Source organism: Cavia porcellus, unplaced genomic scaffold (genome assembly GCF_034190915.1).
Source record: "Cavia porcellus strain 051 isolate PalLab524CR breed Dunkin Hartley unplaced genomic scaffold, mCavPor4.1 scaffold_43, whole genome shotgun sequence".
Taxonomy (NCBI): Eukaryota; Metazoa; Chordata; class Mammalia; order Rodentia; family Caviidae; genus Cavia; species Cavia porcellus.
In genome coordinates, this window is record NW_026947526.1 from 875,777 (window position 1) to 897,666 (window position 21,890).

Consider the following 21,890-nt stretch of genomic DNA (forward strand, 5'->3'; position numbering starts at 1 on the left):
ATGGTGGGTAGATGGTGGTGGGGCTCAGACCCTGCTGCCTCATTGGGCCTGGATGCAGTGGTTTCATTGCCAGCCTCAGCCCCAGTGTCAACCCCTGATCCAGGGACCTCCTCTGGGCCGCCCTGGGGCTGCCAGCCTGGCTCTTGGACACCTACGCTGGCAGTCAGAAGAGCTTGCAGAGCCGGCACAAGGCTTCTGCTGCCCTGCCTTCACTGTTGGCTGAGTTGCCTGCTGGAGCCCTAGAGCCACCTCAGCCTGCCCATCCTGGGAGCAGCAAAAGTGACGTCCATCAAGTCATTGTAATATAGTGCCCAGTATGCCACCAAGAATACAGAGAGTTAGACCTGTGGATAAGTATTTTGTGAAAAACACATATAAAGCCCCTAGCAGTTCTGATAAAAAAATCAGAACAGGTATGTAGTAGCTATAAACACAATGCTAGGGCAGTTGGCTTTTCTGTAGAACGTGGGGAGTGGCTTTGTAAGACATGTATGGAAGCACATCAAAGCGTAAAATTCACTAATGATGATTTGATAAAGAAAAAATATGTCTCAGAGTTTGTTGGAGCATCTGGTCAGTGCTCTGTTTTCTTCCTTGTACACAAACAAGAACAACTGCAACTTTTCTCTGAAACATGTGATAGACTAACATGCAGAGACGGTTGCTATGGGAACACATAGAACATAGGTACCAGCTTTTGGAAGGAGCTTCTCAAAATCTTAAAGGTGCAGCTGAGAATATGTTGGCTAAGCTTCTTTTTTATTTTATTTTAAAGAGATTAAGACAAAACAGGACCTAACAAAGCAAATCAGAACAGAACAATGTAAGCAACACAGTACTTCACCAGAAGACAACCTGTAACAGTAACTACCACAATGTCTCTTTCTTTGAAATAGTTGAGTATAACTTCATATACAATAGTATCAAACATAGGATAATAGTATAAAAACACTCAAGAAAATGAGAGTATTACAGGGCATTCAGAACAAAATTACAGAAAACCAACAATGGCTACTATATTATCCCATTTTCCATAGAAAATTGGTTTATACTTTCACACATAATACAATCCAATAAGTTACAACATGATAGAGACAATGGAAACAGAAAAGCAAGACCATGGTAAGACTTTTAAGTAAGATGATGTCATATTAGTACTAGCTATTATAATGACTTGTTTCCCTCAAATTATCTGTTTCTACCATCACAGATAATAAAAAAAGGACAAATCCATTCCAACTAATGAATGTGATCATTATAAGTCTTCAAAACAGTGTAATAGAGGATCTAAATTACCATAAACTGTTATGTACACTTACAACTTCTTACACTAGGGAGACTATATGGTGTTTACACATATGAGTTTGATTTATTTCACTTATGAGTATGGTCTCAATTTGAACCCATTTATTAGTAAATGTCTCAATGTGATAATTCTTTATAGCTGAGTAGTACTCTATTGTATAAAAGTACCACAACTTTTTTATCAGTTCCTCAGTTGATGGACGTTTAGGTTGTTTCCAAGATCTGGCTATTACATATTGGTTTTCTATAAACATGGGTGCACATATATCACAGTGGTATGATGTTTTTAGTTCTTCTGGGAATATGCCTAGAAGTGGAATAGCTGGAACAAATGAGACTTCCAATTTCAGCTTTTTGAGGAATCTCCCCAGTATAAACTTATACCAGTATAAACTGCCACCAAAAGTTTAGGAGAGACCCTTTTACCCCACAGCCTCTCCAGCATTTGATGTTGGAGAATTCTTGGTAGTTTTCTTGATCCTCGCCATTCTTTCAGGAATGAGATGGTATCTCAGTGTGGTTTCAATTTGCATTTCTCTAATGAATAATGATGATGAAAAATTTTTCATCTATTTATTTGTTAATTGTATTTCCTCATCTGAGAATTATGTGTTCATCTCAGATGCCCATATTTGATTGAGTCTTTGAGTTTCAGGGAGCTGATCTATTTTAATCCTTCATATGTTTTAGACAGAAGTCCTTTGTCTGAGGGACAGTTCACTAAGATTTTTTTCCAGTTTGTGGTTTTACTATTCACTACACTGAATATTTCTTTTGACCTGCAGAGAGTTTTTAATAAGAGATGATCCCAGTTATTGATTCTTGGAAGCAGTTACCATGCAGTTTGATTCCTGTTCATGAATTCTCTACCTACCACTATGACTTCAAGATGTTTATCTATTTTATCTTCCAACACATTTAGTGTTTCTGTTTTAATATTTAGATCTTCGATCCATTTAGATTTTAGTTTAGTATATGGTTATAGGCATGAATCTAGTTTTAGTTTTCAGCATATGGATAGCCAGTTTATCCAGCACAATTAGTTAAAGAGACCATCATTCATCCAGTAAACATGTTTGGCATATTTATCAAAGATAAGTTGGTTCATTGTGTTTGTAGTTTTGGTTGTATCTTTTACTCTATTCCTGATCTTCAGATCTGTTTTTATTCCAGCACCATATTTATTTTATTACAATAGCTTTGTAGTATAATTTCAAGTCAGGGAATGTGATGCCTCCTGCCTTGCCTTTGCTGCTTAGAATTGTCATTGATATTCTAGGTCTCTTCTCATTCCAGGTGAATTTTAGGAGTGATTTATATAGGTGTATGAGGTATATTAATGGTATTTTCATTGAGATTACATTGAATCTTTATATCAATTTTGGGAGTATAGCCATTTTTACAGTATATACTCTCCCTACCCATGAGCAAGGGATGTGTTACCATTTTCTGAAATCCTCTTCAGTTTCTTTTTCAGGGTATTGTAGTTTTCCTTGTATAGAACTTTTGCTTCTTTTGTGAGAATAATTTGCAAATATTTTAATTTTTTGGTTGCTAATTTGAAGGGTGTGGCTTCTTTTATTTCCTTCTCCATAATGTTTTTATTTTATTTTAAAGGAAAAAGAGAAAAAATGAAACAAAACAAAGTGGTGTAAGTGTACAAGTAATACAAAACGACACAAAAAATTGTAAGAAATCACCAGTTAATAGATTACACTTTATTATCTTAGAGATAGTTCCTCAAGTCACAGGATCAAAGCATACAAAGTGGACATTCAAACAGTGAAACTGAAAACACTTGTGTTCAATGATCCAACCAAAAACATTAATATGGTCATCTATTTAACACCCCTAAACGCACTCGCAGTTGTATCATTTAGAGCACTTTTTTCCCTCTCTTTTTTACAAAAAAAATTTACACATTTTGGGTTTTATTTATATCTTATTCCCTTTTTTTTGAAGAGAACAAAGTCAAATATGGCAAAACCCAGCTGTCAGTCAAAACCAAGGATAGACATAGCACATGATGTAAAAACAGAGTACAAGGTTATCAACAATGGTTACCATAATGCCTCTTGCTTCCTTAAAAAGAATTGTCCTTTTCATTAAGTATTATAAAGTTGAACAAAACAGTAGAGAACAAGACCAATAAAACCTAAACCTTGTAAACATTACATGAGTTCCAAAGAAGATAATAGTCAAACCAGAATGGGCATCATAGTGAATCTTACTGCCTTCCACGTAGTTGCCTATACCCTCAAACTTGATACTAACATAAAGAACATAACGGAGTCTAATCATTCAAAACAAGATAGTGGGAATATTACAGGACTTCAAATCAAGTTAATAGGGAAATCGAAAAAATTACTATAATATATTCTGCTATTTTTTTATTTTTCCCATGAATTAAAAAATCATAAAATATAACTAAATAATTTTTAATGAATAAGGGAGAGAATGAGATAAAAGAGGACACAATAATATAACAATACGGGTCAAAGCAACCTAGTGCTTCACCACCAAATAACTCAACGTAATAGCAGTTACCATAGTGTCTTTCTCCTTGAAATATTTGAATATAACTTCATATACGATAGCTTCAAACATATCAAGTCAGTGTAAAACCATTCAAGGGGATGAAAGCATTGTAGGGTATTTAGAACCAGCTAACAGAAAATGAACAATGGTTTCTATATTATCTCGTTGCCTATAAAAATTTTTGTTTATAGTATCACATATAATAAAATCCAGCAAGATACAACATGATAAAACTAATCGAGACAGAAGAGATGGGCATAGTTTAGTGGGGCTTCAAAACAAGATGATAGTAAATCAGCACTAGCTATTATGATGACTTATTTTCTTCAAAATATCTGTTCATTTCATCACAGGCAATAATATCAAGCAGCTCAGAATAAAGCCATTTCAATTAATAAGTGAAAACTTTATAAGGCTTCAAGGGCACATAATGGGGAATCATGATTACCGCATACTTTTATATATTTGAATCATTACTTACATTAGGGAAACTATTCAGTATTCACACATGCGAGATTGATTTATTTCACTTATGAGTATGGTCTCAAGCTGCGCCCATTTATTGATAAATATCTCAATGTGATACTTATTTATACCTGAGTATTACTCCATTGTATAGAAATACCACGTTTTTATCCATTCCTCAGTTGATGGACACTTGGGTTGTTTCCAAGTTCTGGCGATTACAAATTGTGCTGCTATAAACATAGGTGCACATATATCACTGTGGTATGATGCTTTCAGTTCTTCTGTAAATGAGGCTAGAAGTGGAATAGCTGCAACAAGTGGGACTTTGAATCCTAGCTTTTTGAGAAATCTCCAGACTGACCTCCACAAAGGTCGTACCAGTCCACACTCCCACCAACAGTGTAGGAGAGTTCGTTTTTCCCCACAGCCTCTCCAGCATTTGTTGTTGTTGGTTTTCTTGATCTTGGCAATTCTTTCAGGAGTGCGATGGAATCTCAGTGTAGTTTTAATTTGCATTTCTCTATTGAACAATGAGGATGAACATTTTTTCATGTATTTATTTGCCATTTGTATTTCTTCATCTGAGAAATGCGTATTCATCTCAGATGCCCATTTTTGGATTGGATCTTTGAATTTGGGGGGTCTGAGTTTTATAATTCTTTATATGTTTCAGACAAAAGTCCCTTGTCTGAGGGGGAGTTCACTAAGATCTTTTCCCAGTTTGTGGGTTTTCTTTTCACTGTGCTGGAGATTTCTTTTGACATGCAGAAACGTTTAATCAGAAGTGGTCCCAGTTATTGATTCTGGGAAGTGTTTCCCATGCAGTTTGAGTCATGTTTATGAATCCTCTACCTACCCCTACGTCTTCAATGTTTCTACTCAATTTGTCTTCCAATAGATTTAATGTTTCTGTTTTAATATTCAGATCTTTGATCCATTTAGATTTTAATTTAGTACATGGTGATAGGCATGGGTCTAAGCTTTAGTTTTTGGCAAATGGAGAGCCAGTTTTTCCCACACCATTTATTAAAGAGTCTGTCATTCTTTCAGTGAACCTGCTTAGCTGCTTTATCAAATACAAGGTGGTTGAGTGTGTTTGAAGCTGTGGTTGTATCTTCTAATCTATTCCATTGATTTCAGCTCTGTTTTGATTCCTGTTGGGAGCCGCGTCTGTGATAGCTCGCCTTGCGCGGCAGACGTGCGGCCTGTGGTAAAGAGCAAAGCCTGAGGTAGATTACCCCTCCCATCGAATATGTTAGTTTCCTGCTTACCGCGTAAACAACCCGCTCAACAATATAGTCTGCCTGGCAACTGATGATGTTAGCCAATCAGCTTGCCTTGCTTACTTTAACATGATTGGACACTGTACCCGTATATATACCGGTGCCACCCCTGGGCGGAAGAAGAAGCCAGGTAGAAGCCCAGAAGTAAAAGCCCAAAAGGAGCCGCGGAGAGCGGACCGGTAGAGGCTTTGGGGCAGACTGAAGCACAAAAGGAGCCGCGGGGAGCGGACCAGAGGAGGCTTCAGCTGGGAGAACCCAGGGCAGGCTGTACGGAGAAGGAAAATAAAAAGAAAAGGTTGTCCACTACCAGACTTTGTCGTGTGTCCTTCCTGCCGGCCGGGAGCGGACATCGACAGATTCCAGTACCATGTTGATTTTACTACTGTTGCTTTGTAGTATAACTTCAAGTCAGGGATTGTGATGACTCCTGCCTTGCCTTTGCTGCTTAGAATTTCCTTTTCTATTCTAGGTATCTTCTGGTTCCTGATGAATTTTAGGAGTGATTTTTCTAGATTCATAAGGTATGTTGATGGTATTTTTATTGGGATTGCATTGAATCTGTAGAACAGTTTTGGGAGAATGGACATTTTCCTAATGTTTGTTCTTCGTATCCATGAGCAAGGGAAGTTTTTCCATTTTCTGAGATCATCTTCAATTTCATTTTTCAGTTTATTATCATTTTTCCCTGTATAGGTCTTTCACTTATTTCATAAAAGTAATTCTTATATATTTCATTTTTTGACTTCCTAGTTTGAAGGGTGTGGTATCTCTTATTTCCCTCTCTGTAATTTTGTTGTTAGTGTATAGGAATGCTATTGATTTCTGAGTATTGATTTTGTATTCAGCTATAGTACTGAATTAATTTATTATGTCTGAGTCTTTCAATGGATTTCAGGGGTTCTTCTGTGTAGAGTATCATGTCATTTGCAAACAATGACAATTAAACTTCTTTTCCTATCTTTACCCCTTTTATTTCTCTCTCTTGTCTAATTTCTCTGGCTAGTGTTTCCAGGAATATACAAATAGGAGTTATGATAAAGCACCTCCTGGTATTGTTCCTGATTTTAAGGCTAAGGCCTTCAGTTTTTGGCTATTTAGTGTGATACTGGCTGTATGTTTGTCATAGATGGCCTTTATTATATTGAGGTAAAGACCATCTATTACAATTTTCTGTAAAGTTCTTATCATGAATGAATGTTGGACCTTAACGAAGGCTTTTTCTGCATCTATAGAAATGGTCGTGTTATTCTTACTTTTGGCTTTATTGATATGGTGGAATACATTTATTGATTTACGTATGTTGAACCATTCCTACATGCCTAGGATGAATCCCACTTGGTCGTGGTGTATAATCTTCTTGATGATTTTCTGCATCCTATTTGCCAATATTGTGTTGAGGATTTTTGCATCTGTGTTCATTAGGGAGATTGGTCTTTAATTCTATTTTTTAGTTGAGTCTTAGGTTTTGGTACAAGCGTAATATTTGCTTCCAGGAATGACGTAGGAAGGATTAATTCCCTTTCAATTGCATTGAATAGTTTGAGGAGTGTCGGCATTAGGTCTTTTATGTATTTCTTGTAGAATTCTGCTGTGAATCAGTCTTGGCCTGGGCTCTTCTTTGTAGGTAAGGACTTAATTACATTTTCAATTTCTTTAATAGAGATTGGGTTATTCAGCAGTTTTACATCCTCTTGATCTAGCTTTGTTACTTCATATGTTTCTAGGAATCTGTATATTTCTTCTGTGTTATCAAACCTTTTAGAGTTTTTCAAAATAGGTGTTGATGAACTTTTGTATTTATGTCGAGTTTGCAGTCATTTCAAGTTTTTCATTTCTCATTGCATGAATTTGAGTTTTTCTTCCCTTTAAAAATAAGGTTGGCTAGAGGCTTATCAATTTTATTTATTCTTTCAAAGAACCAACTCTTTGATTCGTTGATTCGTTTGATTGTTTTCTTAGCCTATATTGCATTGATTTCTGCTCTGATTTTATAATTTCTTTTTGCTTTTTAACTTGCTCTTCTTTTCCTAGCTGTTTGGGTTGTAGCATCAGGTTATTTATGTGTATTCATTCTGTTTTCCTGATGTGGGAACTCAGTGCAATAAATTTTCCTCTGAGGATGGCTTTCATTGCATCCCACAGATTCTGGTAAGTTGTATCTGTATTTTCATTTTCTTGTAGATATTGTTTAGTTTCTTCTTTAATTTCCTCTGTGACCAACTGATTACTCAATATAGTACTATTCAGTTTCCATATGTTTTGTGGGATTTTTGCAGTATCTTTTATCATTACTTTCTAATTTCAAAGCGCTATGATTTGATAACATTCTAGGGATGATTTCCACTCTTTTGCATTTGCTTAAATATGTTCTGTGAGCTAATATATGATCTATTTTAGAAAATGACCCATGTACTCCTGAGAAGAATGTGAATTCTGATGTTTTTGTAGTGGAACATTCTATATATGTCTATCAAGTCCATTTTTTTACAGGTGTGATTCAGTTCTATAATTTCTTTGCTCATTTTCTGTCTGGTTGATCTGTCCTGTGGTATCAATGGTGTGTTAAGGTCCCCTGTTACAATTGTGGTACTGATAATTTGAGTTTTCATTTCTGTTAATAGTTCTTTTATATAACTGGGTGCTCTGGAGTTTGGTGCACATATATTTAAGATAGTTATCTCTTCCTCTTGGAGTTTTCCCCTAACGAGTATGTAGTGACCTTCTTTGTCCTTTATAGTCATTGTTGGTTTAAAGTTCACATTGTCTGCAAACAGAATGGCTGCTTCTGTATTTTTTTATATATATATCTGTTGCGTGAAGTATTGTTTTCCATCCTTTGACTTTCAGTCTGTGAGTATCCTTCTGGGTTAGATGTGTTTCCTGTGAACAGCATATGGTTGAATTTTGCTTCATGATCCATTCTGCTATTCTGTTTCTTTTGATTGGTCCATTGAGACCACTTACATTAATGGTTATAACTGTTATATGCTGATTTATTGTTGACATATTATCTCTCTGCTGTTGCATCTTTATCTTTCTGTTCTGTTTAATTATCTGTTTTGCTGAGTGGTTTTTTCCTTTGTGTATCTAAACTGTCTCTCAATATTTTTGGCAGGGTTGGCTTGGTGTTCATGAAGTTCTTCAGTTGTTCTTTGTCATAGAATTATCATATTTCACCATTGATTTTGAATGATAGTTTTGCAAGGTACATCAGTCTCGGTTGGAAATCATTTTGCTTTAGGATCTGGAATACTTCACTCCATGCTCTTCTTGACTTTATTGTTTGTGCTGAGATGTCTGCTGTGTTTCTGATAGGTTTTTCTTTAGAAGTGATCTGCCTTTTCTCTCTGAAAGCTTTTAGTAATCTATTGTTGTTTTGGATTTCTGTGTGCTGTTTATTATACGTCTGGGTGTAGTTTTATTTTGGTTATGACCGTTTGGAATTCTATATGCTTCCCTGATCCTGATGTCAGTTTCTGATCTCATGCTTGGGAAATTTTCAGCTATTATTTCTCTAAATATCCCCTTGACATCCTTTATGTTGACCCCTTCTTTTTCATTAATCCCTATCAATCTTACATTGTTTTTCTTTGCATCATCTTGCAGTTACTGAATTGTTATTTTCTGATTCCTTGTTATTTTTAAAAGATCTTTCTTTTTCCTGTTCACTAGCTGCCATCCTGTCTTCAAGGTCTGAAATTCTATCTTCCCTTTTATTGAGGCGGTTTTTAGAGTTTTCAATGGAGTGTTTGATTTCCTGTATATCTCTGTGCATCTGTTGCATGTATTCTGTTTGTTTCTTATATTGCTCATCTAGGGATTCTATCTTTTTGTTTAGTTCCTCCAATTTTTTTAACTGTGTTTTCTTTAGATATATTCAGAATGCCTTTCATTTCTTTTATCATTTTTTTCTTTTACCTGGGAGATTATTTGGAATTTGAATTCCTTTAAAGCTTCCTGGAGTTGCTTATTTCAGTAGCTATTATGTCTGATATTTGAGGTATATGGCATATATTTTCTTCTATATACATTGCGCCTAGGATTTCTTGAGATGGACTGGAGTTTTGAGGTGGTAATTTAGTCTTTTGTTTTATCATTTTCATATATTTTTGTGTTTCCAGTGTTATTTGAAAGCTTACTCAGGGTCTGTTGGAAATCCACTTCTATATTCACAGCTCCTGGGACTCTGGCACCCATTTCCCCTAGGCCACTGGGCCTCTGGAACCAGTGGCCATCTTCTGCCTGTTTAGAACTCTGTAGTTCCAGGTAAGCTGGGATCCAGGGACACTGTGCACCCGCCTGCTTGCTCAAAACTCCACAGTTATCCGAGTGCAGCCAGTATGGGGGGGGGGCAGATGTAGGCGCTGGGCACATTTAGCCACTTCACTGCACCCAGAAGGCTTGAGGGTCCTGAGCAGTATGGGCTTGGGGAAGAGTGCACTGGGCACTTAACGCAGGCTGTGAGACCTCCGGGACTGTTGATGCTTGCCTGCTTGCTGAGAAAATCACAGTCCTCCAGACACACAGGGAGACGGATGCAGGTGCCCCAGATCTGCTCAGCCCTTACGCTGCACCCAGAAGGTGCTAGAGTCCCAAATAGTCTCTCCTCTCCATGATTTTGTTGTTAGTTTATTGAAATTCTATTGCTTTTTGAGCTTTAATTTGTATCCAAATACATTGCTAAAATTATTTATTATATGTAGGAGTCTTTCAGTGGAGTTTGGGGGGTCTTCTATGTGGATTATCATGTCATTTTCAATTAATGATAATATAAATTGCTCTTTTCCTATCATTACCCCTTTTATTTCTCTCTCTTGTTCAATTGCTTTGGTTACTATTTCCATTACTGTATTAAATAGAAATGGTGATAGGGGACATCCTTGTCTTGTGCCTGATTTTAAGGTAAAGGCCTTCAGTTTTCAGCCACTGAACATCATGCTGGCTGTTGCTTGGTCATAGAAGGCCTTTATCATATTGAAGTAAAGACCATCTATTTCAATTTTCTGTAAAGATCTTGTCATGAATGAGTGTAGGTCCTTATCAAAACATTTTCAGCATCTATTGAAATGATCATGTGCCAGAGCAACCAGTTATATAAAACAAGTATTAACAGAAATGAAAAACCAAATTATCAGTAGCACAATTATAGCAGGTGTTCTTAACCCACCATTGACACCAAGGGATAGTTCAACCAGACAGTAAATCTGCAAAGAAATAACAGAACTGAATTTTACCACAGAACAAATGGACTTGTTAGACATATACAAAGTGATCCAACCAACAGCATCAGAATACACATTCTTCACAAATGGGTCATTCTCTAAAATAGACCACATATTAGGTCACAGAACATATTTAAATAAATGCAAAAGAGTTGAAATTATTCCTTGAATGTTGTGAGATCATATTGCTCTGATATTAGAAATCAATGATAAAAGACACTGCAAAAATCCCACAAATACATGGAAACTGAATTATACCCTATTGAGTAATCAGAGGGTCACAGGGGAAATTAAAGAACAAATTAATCAATACCTACATGCAAATGAAAATACAAATAGAACTTAGCAGAATCTGTGGGATGCAGTGAAATATTTCCTCATAAGACAACATATTTCACTGAGTTCCCACATCAGGAAAACGGAAAGAATACAAATAAATAATCTGACGTTACACCTCACACATATAGAAACAGAAAAGCAAGTGAATCCAAAAGCCAAAAGAAGAAAGGAAATTATAAAAATCAGAGCATAAATTAATGCAACAGAGACTAAGAAAACAATCCAAAGAATTTACGAGAGTTTGTCATTTGAAAAATAAATAAAATTGATAAGCCCCTAGCGAACCTTATGTAAAAAAGAGAAGACAAAGCTCAAATTCATGCAATAAGAAATGAAAAACGCGAAATCATCACTGGCTCTATAGAAATACAAAAGTTCATCAACAACTATTTCAAAAACCTCTACTCTCAAAGGTTTGATAACACAGAAGAAATAGACCGATTACTAGATACATATGAAATATCGAAGTTAGGTCAAGAAGATGCAAATTTGCTGAATAACCCAATTTTTGTTAATGAAATTGAAAATATAATTAAGTCCTTACCTACAAAGAAGAGCACAGACTAAGATGGATTCACTGCAGAGTTATACAAGAAATACAAAAAAGACTTAATGCTGACACTCCTCAAACTCTTCAGTGAAATTGAAAGGAAAGCAATCCTTCCTAACTCATTCCTGGAAGCAACTATTACTCTAGTACCAAAACTGGACAAAGACCCAAATAAAAAAGAGAACTACAGGCCAATCTCCCTAATGAAGGCAGATACAAATATCCTCAATAAAATTTTGGCAAATAGGAGGCAGCAAATTGTCAAGTAGATTATGCCCCCTGACCAAGTGGGATTCATCATGGGCATGCAGGGATGGTTCAATATAAGCAAATCAATAAATGTAATCCACTATAACAATAAAGCCAAAAGTAGGAGCCGGGGATATAGAACAGCAGCATAAGCACCTGCCTGGCAAGCATGAGGTTGTGAGTTCAATCCCTTGTACTGCAATAAATAAATAAATAGCCAAAAAATAAGAATCCCATGATCATTTCTATAGGTGTAGGACCTATAGGAACTTTTGATAAGTTCCAACATTCATTTATGATAAGAACTTTACAGAAAATTGTAAAAGATGGTCTTTACCTGAATATAATAAAGGCTATCTATTACAAACTAACAGCCAGTATCATACTAAATAGCCAAAAATTGAACATCTTTAAAATAAGGCACTAGACCAGGATGGCCCTTATCACTACACATATTTAATATAGTACTGGAAATACTAGCCAGAACAATTAGACAAGAGAGAGAAATAAAAGGGGCAAAGATTGGGAAAAAAAGAAGGTAAATTATCATTGTTTGTGGATGACAAGATACTCTACAAAGAAGACCACCAAAACCCCTTTCAAAGACTGTTAGATACAATAAATAAATTGAATAATGGATTAAAAATCAATACTCAAAAATCAATAGCATTCCTATACACTAACAACAAAATCACTGATAGAGAAATAAGAGAAGCCACACTCTTCACACTAGCAACCAAAAAAAAAAATGAAATACTTAAGAATTACTTTAACGAAAGAAGTGAAAGACCTATACAGGGAAAATTATAATATACCAGAAAAAGAAATTGAAGACAATCTCAGAAAATGGGAAAACATCCCTTGCTCATGGATAGGAAGAATGATCATTGTGAAAATGTCCATTTTTCCAAAACTGTTATACAGATTCAGTGCAATCCCAATAAAAGTACCATCAACATACCTCATATATCTCAGGAAATCACTCCTAAAATTCATCTGGAACTAGAAGAGACCAAGGATAGTAAAGACCTAAGCAACAAAGGCAAGGCAGCAGGCATCACAATTCCTGATTTGAATTTATACTACAAAGCAACTGTAGTAAAATAAACATGGTACTTGAATAAAAACAGAGCCAAGATCAATGGAATAGATAAGAAGATAAAAGCACAACGAAAAACACTCTCAACCATCTTTCCATTGATAAAGGTTGCAAACATGTTCCCTGGAAGGACAACAGTCTCTTCAATAAATGGTGCTGGAAAAATTGACTCTCCATATGCCGAAAACTAAAACTAGACCCATGCCTATCACCATGTACTAAACTAAAACCTAAATTCATCAAAGATATAATAGTAAAACAGATATACTAAATATATTGGAAGCCAAGCTGGGTAAAAACTTTGTCATAGGCATAGGTAGAGAATTCATGAACAAGACCCAAACTGCATGGGAAATACTTCACAGAATGTGTCACTGGGATCACCTCTGATTAAAAAAGTTTCTTCATGTCCAAAGAAATCTCCAGCATAGTGAAAAGAAAACCCACAAACTGGGAAAAATCTTAGTGAGCTGTCCCTCAAAGGACTTCTGTCCAAAACAAATAATTAATTTTAAAAAACCAGACCACCAAAACTCAAAGATCCAATCCAATAATGGGCATCTGAGATGAATACACACTTCACAGTTGAAGAAATACAAATAGCAAATAAATACATGAAAAAATGTTCATCATCATTACTTATTAGAGAAATGCAAATTAAAACCATACTGAGATTCCATCTCACTCCTGAAAGAATGACCAGGATCAAGGAAACCAACAATAACAAATGCTGGGGAGGCTGTGGGGAAAAAGGAACTTTCCTGCTCTGTTGGTGGGAGTGTAGACTGGTGCAACCATTTTGCAGTGAAGACTGGAGATTTCTCAAAAAGCTGCAATTGACAGTCCCATTTATTCCAGCTATTTCACTTCTAGGCATATTCCCAGAAGAACTGAAAACATCATACCACAGTAATATATGTGTGTCCATGTTTATAGCAGCACGATTTGTAATAGCCAGATCTTGGAAACAATCTAAATGTCCATTCGCTGTGGAATGGATAAAAATGTTGTAGTACTTTTATACAAAGTAGTACTCTGTAACTATAAAGAACTATCACATTGAGATATTTACTAATAAATGGGTTCAACTTGAGACCATACTCATAAGTGAAATAAATAAAACCCACACATATGAATACCAAATAGTTTCCCTAGTGTAAGAAGTGATATAAATACATAAAAGTATGTGGTATTCATGATTCTCATTATATGGCTTTGAAAACTTATGAAGTTTTCACTCATTAATTGGAATGGTTTTATTCTGAGCTGTTTGATTTGATTGTCTGTGATGATATGTACAACTCTTTTAAGTAAAACAAGACATCATAATAGCTAGTGCTTATTTAATATCATCATTTTTGAAGTTCCATCAAACTGTTGTTCTTCTGTCTCCATTGGTTTTATCATGTTGTATCTTATTCGATTTTATTACATGTGATAGCATGAACAAAAATTTTATAGGCAAAGAGATTATATAGAAAACATTGTTCATTTTCTGTTAGCTGGTTCTAAATACCCTGTAATGCTTTCATCCTCTTGAATGGTTTCACATTGTCTTGATATGTTTAATGCTATAGTATACGAAGTTATACTCAAATATTTCAAGGAAAGAAACACTATGGTAACTATTAAGTTGGGTTATCTTGTGGTGAAACACAATGTTGCTTAAATTGTTCTGTTCTGACCTGTTATGTTTTATGTCCCCTTTTATCTCAATCTCCCCATGTTTAACATTAATTTATCTTTTTATTATTTTATAATTAAGGTCAAAATTAACAATAAATTAACAGGATATATTATAGTACCTTTTTGAATTCCTATTAACTTCACTTGAAGCCCTGTATTGCTCTCACCATCTTGTTTTGACTGATTTTACTTTTTTCTCTTCTGTTTGATAGTATCATATTTGAGAGCATAGGCAACTACTTTGAAGGCAATAAGATTCACTATGATGGCCATTCTGGTTTGACTATAATATTCTTTTGAAGTCCATTAATGTCTCCAAAATTTAGGTTTTATTATTTTTTGTGTACTGTTTGGTTCAATTTTATTATAACTGATGATATAGGCAATTCTTTTTAAGGTAGCAAGAGGCATTATTATAACCATTGTTGATCACCTAGTCTTCTGTTTTTATGTATAGTACTACATCCATCCCTTGTTTGGACTGATTGCTTTGTTTTGTCACATTTGGTTTTATTCTCTTCCAAAAAAGTAGTAAAACTGTGGGAGTAATAAAACCCATAATGTGTAAATGCTATTGTAAAAAAGAGTGGAAAAGAAAGTGCTCTAAAGGATACAACTACAAATGTGTTTAGGTGTGTAAGGTAGATGATCATATTACTAACTTTTTGTTGCATCATTGAACAGAACTGTGTGCAGTCTCACTGTTTGAATGTCCACTTTGTATTTTTAATTTTGTAACTTGAACAACTATTTCTAAGATGACAATATGTAATCTATTAACCAGTGGTTTCTTACTGTTTATTTTTTGAGAGTCTGTATTACTTGTACTCTTTTACAGTTTTTTTTTTCTTTAAATTTTTTTTTAAAAAAAGACAGGAACATGTGATTCTTACTTTTGGCTTTATTGATATGGTGGATGACATTTATTGACTTACTCTTGTTGAATGATCCCTGCATGCCTGAGATGAATCCCACTTGTTCGTGTTGTATAATCTTCTTGATAATTTACTGCATCCTGTTTGCCAATATTTTATTGAGGATTTTGCATCTGTGTTCATTAGGGTGATTGGCCTGTAGTTCTCTTTTTCAGTTGGTTCCTTCTCAGGTTTTGGTACTAGAGTTATTATTTGCTTCCAGGAATGACTTAGGAAGAACTGTGTCCCTTTCTATTTCATTGAAGAAATTAAGGAATGTCAGCATTAAGTCTTCTTTGATTTTCTATAAAACTCTGCAGTGAATACCTCTGGGCCTGTGATCTTTGTCGGTAAGGACTTAATTACATTTTCTATTTCATTGATAGAAATTGGGTTATTCATCAGTTTTACATCTTCTTGATCCAGGTTTGGTACTTGATATATTTTTAGGAATCTATCCGTTTCTTCTGTGTTTTCGAAGCTATGAGAGTAGAAGTTTTTGAAATAGGTGTTGATGAACTTCTGTATTTCCACAGAATCTGTAGTGATTTCATCTTTTTTGCTTCTTATTGCATGAATTTGAACTTTTTCTTTCCTTTTTAATTTAGGTTAGCTAGGGTCTTATCAATGTTATTTATTCTTTCAAAGAACCAACTGTTTGATTCATTGATTCTTTGGATTGTTCTTTTAGTCTCTATTGCATTTTTTTCTGCGTTGATTTTTATAATTTCCTCTCTTCTTTTGGGTTTGGACTTACTTGTTCTTCCTTTTCTACATGTTTGAGGTGTATCATCAGGTTATTTATTTGTATTCTTTCTGTTTTCCTGATGTGGGAGCTCAGTGTAATAAGTTTTCCTCTCAGGATGTCTTACATTGCACTACACACATTTCAGAAATTGGTACATGTATTTTCACTTGTTTGTAGGTATTGTTTAATTTCTTCTTTGAATTCCCCTGTAACCCACTGGTTGCTCAAGAGTGTAATATTCCTTTTCCATGTGTTTATTTGGTTTTTGCAGTTTCCTTTATCAGTAATTTCTAGTTTCATGACACTATGATCTGATAAAATGTATGGGATATTTTCAAATCTTTTGCATTTATTTAAATATGTTCTGTGGGTTTCTATGTGGTCTTTTTTAGAGAATGTCCCATGTACTGCCAAGAAGAATGTATATTCTGATGTAGTTGTTTGGCACAATCTGTATGTGTCTATCAAGTCCATTTGTTCACAAGTGTGATTCAGTTTTGTTATTTCTTTGCTGATTTTCTGTCTGGTTGATCTGTCCCTTGGTGTCAATGGTGTGTTAAGGTTTCTTGGTATAATTGTGTTATTGTTAATTTGATTTTTCATTTTTATTAATATTTCCTTTGTATAATGTGAGTGCTATGGAATTTGGTGCATATATTTTTAAGATTGTTATTTCTTCCTCTTGAAATTTTCCCCTAACCAGTATGTAATGACTTTCTTTATCTCTTAGGATAATTCTTCATTTGAAGTTCACATTATCTGCAAACAGGATAGCTACTCCCACTTTTTTTGGGCATTCCTGTTGCATGAAAAATTGTTTTACATTCTTTGAATTTCAGTCTATGAGTTTCCTTTTGGGTTAGATGGGTTTCATGTAGACAGCATGTGGATGGATGTTGTTTCCTGATCCATTCTGCCAGACTGTTTCTTTTAATTGATGCATTGAGACCATTTACATTAATGTTAGTAACTCTTATATATTTGTTCATTGTTGACATGCTATCCTTTTGCTGTTGCATCTTTATCTTTCCATTTTGTTTAATTGTCTGCATTGTTTAGTGTTTTTTCCTATGTGTATCTAAACTGCCTTTAAATATTCTTTGCAGGTTTGGCTTGGTGATCATGATGTTTTCAGCTGTCTTTGTCATGGAAGTATCTTACTTCTCCATTCATTTTGAGGGACAGTTTTGGAAGTTACATCAGTCTAGGTTGGAAATCATTTTCCTTTAGGATCTTAAATACTTCACTACATGCTCTTTTTGACTTCATTGTTTGTGCTGAGAAGTCTTTTGTGATTCTGATAGGCCTTCCTTTATAGGTGATCTGTCTCTTCTCTATACAAGTATTTAACATATTTTTTTTATGTTGGATTTCTGGGATAGTTATTATTATATGTCTGGGTGTAGGTTTGTTTTTGGTTATGGCTATTTGCCGTTCTATATGCTTCACTAATCCTAATGTCAGTTTCCATTCTCATCTTTGGGAAGTTTTCAGCTATTATTTCTGTAAGTAGTCTCTTGATATCATTTGTGTAGTCCCCTTGTCTTTCATTTATCCCTATCAATCTTATGTTGGTTTTCTTTGAGTCATCTTGCAGCATTTGTATTCTTATTTCCTGATTCCTTGTTATTTTTAAGAGATCTTTCCTTTCTTGTTCACTAGCTCAATCTTGTCTTTGAAATCTGAAATTCTACCTTCACTTTCATTGAGGCAGTTTTGACAAATTTCAATGCAATGTTTGATTCCTTGTATATCTTTTTGAATATACTTTATGTATTCTATTTGTTTCTTATATTTTTCATCCAGTAACTCTATGTTTTTGTTTTATTCCTCTAATTTTTTAACTGTGTCTTCTTTAGATGTGTTCAGCATCTCTGTCATTACTTTTATTTTTTCTTCTTTTACCTAGGAATTTATTTTTAGTTTAAATTCCTTTAAAGCTTCTCAGAGTTTCTTCTTTATTTTGGTTCCTAATATTACTGGTATTTCAGTTGTATGGCATATATTTTTTTCTATGCGCATGGCTCCTATGCTTTATTGCGATCAGCACTCTGTTTAAGATTGCAATTTAGTCTTTGGTTTTGTTATTTTCCTATATTTCCATGTTTCAAATGTTTTTGCGAAGCTTCCCCTGAGCATGGGGAAAATTGTCTCCTATGTCCTGGGATCCTAGAACTCCTCTGGTAGCATAGCTCCCTCTTGTGCAGCAAGGCCCCCAGATTAAAAGAATGTTACCAAGCATGGCTCAGGTAGGCCTAAAGCCTTCTCAAGTGACACAGCTCCCCCCTTGTTCAACAAACTCCCCAAACCAAATGAAGGCCACCAGGCACATTCCAGGCAGGCTCAAATCCCACCAAGCCCAATGTAGTGTGTCTGCAAGCTGAATGGTCCCCAACCACCTAAATCAAGATCTGAAAATCTCCCAGGGATCAGATAGTGTGCTGGCATCCAAGTCCTCAGGTGACAAAGCTCCCTGGGCTGAAAGAAGGCCATCCATGTGGCCTTAGGCAGGACTAACACATCCACCACAGTGCAGCTCTCTCCTCCAGAAGGTGACAGTGGCCACAGTACTCTTCAGTCTGAGAAAAGGTCCCCATCAAGGTCCCAGAAGGCCCCCACAGCTCAGCTCAGCTCTCTTCTCCAGATTGTGGCAGCAGCCATGGTGCTCTGCTGACTGAGAGAAGGCCACCGGCCAGTTAAGCTTCTTGAAAAATAAAGTGTGTTTATTTTGCAGCTACTCAGGTGGGGAATAATATAAAAGAAATAAATGAGACTAACAAATGAATTGAGCAGGTAGTTAAAGTGGCCACTTTCACCCTTATCAATGAAATTAATAAGAAAGGAAAATCTCTCTTACAGCACCCAGAGAATGTTACAAAACAAAGACAAAGTAATCTCCTACAGCAATGGACTGCCATCACAGGGCTCTCCAGGCAGGTGAAACATGTTTTGAACTTTACAAACTGGGCCATTGTAAGTGGCAGCAGCACCGCACCACTGTACAGCAAGCAACTGGTTACCTTTCAATTGCATCAAATTTTGAAAGCACGGTGTGTTCCTGTCCCTGCTGCCAATGGAGCAATACGTTTCCATTATGATCCCACTTTCAGGGCAAAAAATATAGTCCATTTAGGTAATCTAGTAATAGAGAGTAAACCAGCTGCTGGTTATACTCCTAATGTTGTAGTGGTACAAGTTACTCCAGGGACAAATCACATTAGTAAAATCCCTAGACAGACTAACTTAGCACAGCTTCAACTTCAGCATATGCAACAGCAAGTGTATGCATGGAAACCTCAGCAGTTGCAACAGATGAGGATGCAACAACCACCAGCTCCCACATCACTACCAACAACAACAACACAGAAGCACCCTAGACAAACAGCCCCTCAGATGTTATAGCAACAGCCTCCAAGATTGATCAGTGTGCAAACAATGCAAAAAGGTAGCATGAATTGTGGATCTTTTCAAGCCCATCAAATGAGACTGGCTCAGAATGCTGCCAGAATCCCAGGGATGCCCAGGCACAGTGGTCCTCAGTATTCCATGATTCAAGCACATCTCCAGAGACAACATTCAAACCCAGGGCATGCTGGAACTTTTCTTGTCATATCAGTACACAATTCACAATCAACCCAAGAAGCCCTACTACAGCAACCATGGCAAATGCAAACCAAAGCCCCACCAGCCCATCTGTTACAGGAATAGAACTCATCCCCTAAGTTACTATCTAGAATACCTTCTATCCTTGCCTGATATTCCACCCATATACCTGGAAGATGCTGACTCAAGCAGTTTAGATAAGCTACCAGGTAGATGCATCTCAGTCACCCACTCCCAGAGCCTACAAGCACCATGGATCCTTCCTTCCCCAGGACCCTCTATCTTACCTCCAGGATCCTCAGGTTTGTCCAATTCTCACACACTTGTGAGATCTCCTGATATTTCTAGTACTGGCAGTAGATGCAGCTGTGGGTCATTAGGAAGAACTGCTGAGAAGATTGGTTTTAGTTTGAAATCTGATAAAGTGAATGTCAAGCAGGAACCTGGGACTGAGGAAGAGGTCTGTAGTTTTTCAGGAGCTGTGAAACAGGAAAAGCCTGAGCATGGGAGGAGGAATGACTCCACGTGGAGCAGTCCTAAGCATAACTTGGCACCACGTGTGTCAACCAACCTGCATTTGGAGAGTGAGTTAGGTGTGTTAGCAAGCTTGGAAAATCATGTGAAATCTGAACCTGCAGATGTGAACGAAACCTGCAAGCAGTCAGGGATCAGCAATCTAGTTAATGAAAGGTCTCCAATTCGAAGCCATATTCACATGGCAGCAATGACTGGCGGAAATAGCAACCACAAAGATGCTGATCCAAATGAAGACTGGTGTGCAGTCTGCCAAAATGGAGGGGATCTCTTGTGCTGTGAAAAATATCCAAAGGTCTTTCTTCTAACTTTCCATGTTCCAATACTTCTTAGCTTTCCAAGTGGGAACTGGAAATGCATATTTTGCAGAGATACTCAGAAGCCAGAAGTTGAGTATGAATGTGATAGTTTGCAACACATCCAGAAGGGGAAAACTGCACAAGGATTAAGCCCAGTGGAATAAAGGAAATGTGAATGTCTTCTATTTTATCTCTACTGCCATGAATTAAGTATGGAATTCCAAGAGCTGGTACCTGCTTTGATACAAAACTACTTTAAAATTATTTTAAAAACATTGGATTCATCTACTGTTCAAAAGAAGGTTCAGAAAAAAACATTCTCAATATTACCATATTCCAGATGATTTTGTGGCTGATGTCCATTTGATCTTCAAGAATTATGAAAGGTTCATCAAATGACGAGATTTGTTCAAGTTTATGAAGACACAAGAGATTTTTAATTTTTTTTTTGTACCAGGGATCAAAGTCACAACTGTGGGATTGCAAGGCAGGCACTTATGCTACTGAGCTAAATCCCCAGCCCATCACACAAGAGGTTGATTTGAACAATGATTTAGCAATACCTAATGCAGGGAAAGCAGTTGCATTGACTTTGAAGATAATTTCATAGAAATCTACTCAGACAGGACCTTCACATGTTTGCCAGAGTTTAAGCAGGAAGAAGATGATACTGAGGTAACTGAGAGCTCTGATTAAGACTTTATACAGCTTCACATAAAACACCTTAAGTCATATGAGAACCAGTACGTATCAATCAAACTAACATGGACTTAAAGCAGTTGTTTGGAAAGAAAGAAAAGAAATGAAAGAAACCCATATATTTAAGGTTTGTTGTAATATGTACTGCCTTTAGTGTGCATCTCCTTGAAGAACCTGGTAGCTCTTACATGGTATTAGATTGAAATAATGGACAGATAATATCATTGTCAAGGAAGGTGAAGAAAAAAAATTCTGCACTCAACTTTTAAAAGTACACAAAACAAACACTTTCATTTTTCAGAAGTTAAAAAACAAAAGGAGTGAAATAAAAACCAGTGATTTCTTTAAAAAGAA

The 21,890-nt window shown here is 36.0% G+C and overlaps 1 pseudogene; it reads left to right on the forward strand.

Annotated features, from left to right (window-relative positions):
- Positions 1-21,611, forward strand: LOC100714522 (E3 ubiquitin-protein ligase TRIM33-like; annotated as a pseudogene).
- The last annotated feature ends 279 nt before the right edge of the window (positions 21,612-21,890 follow it).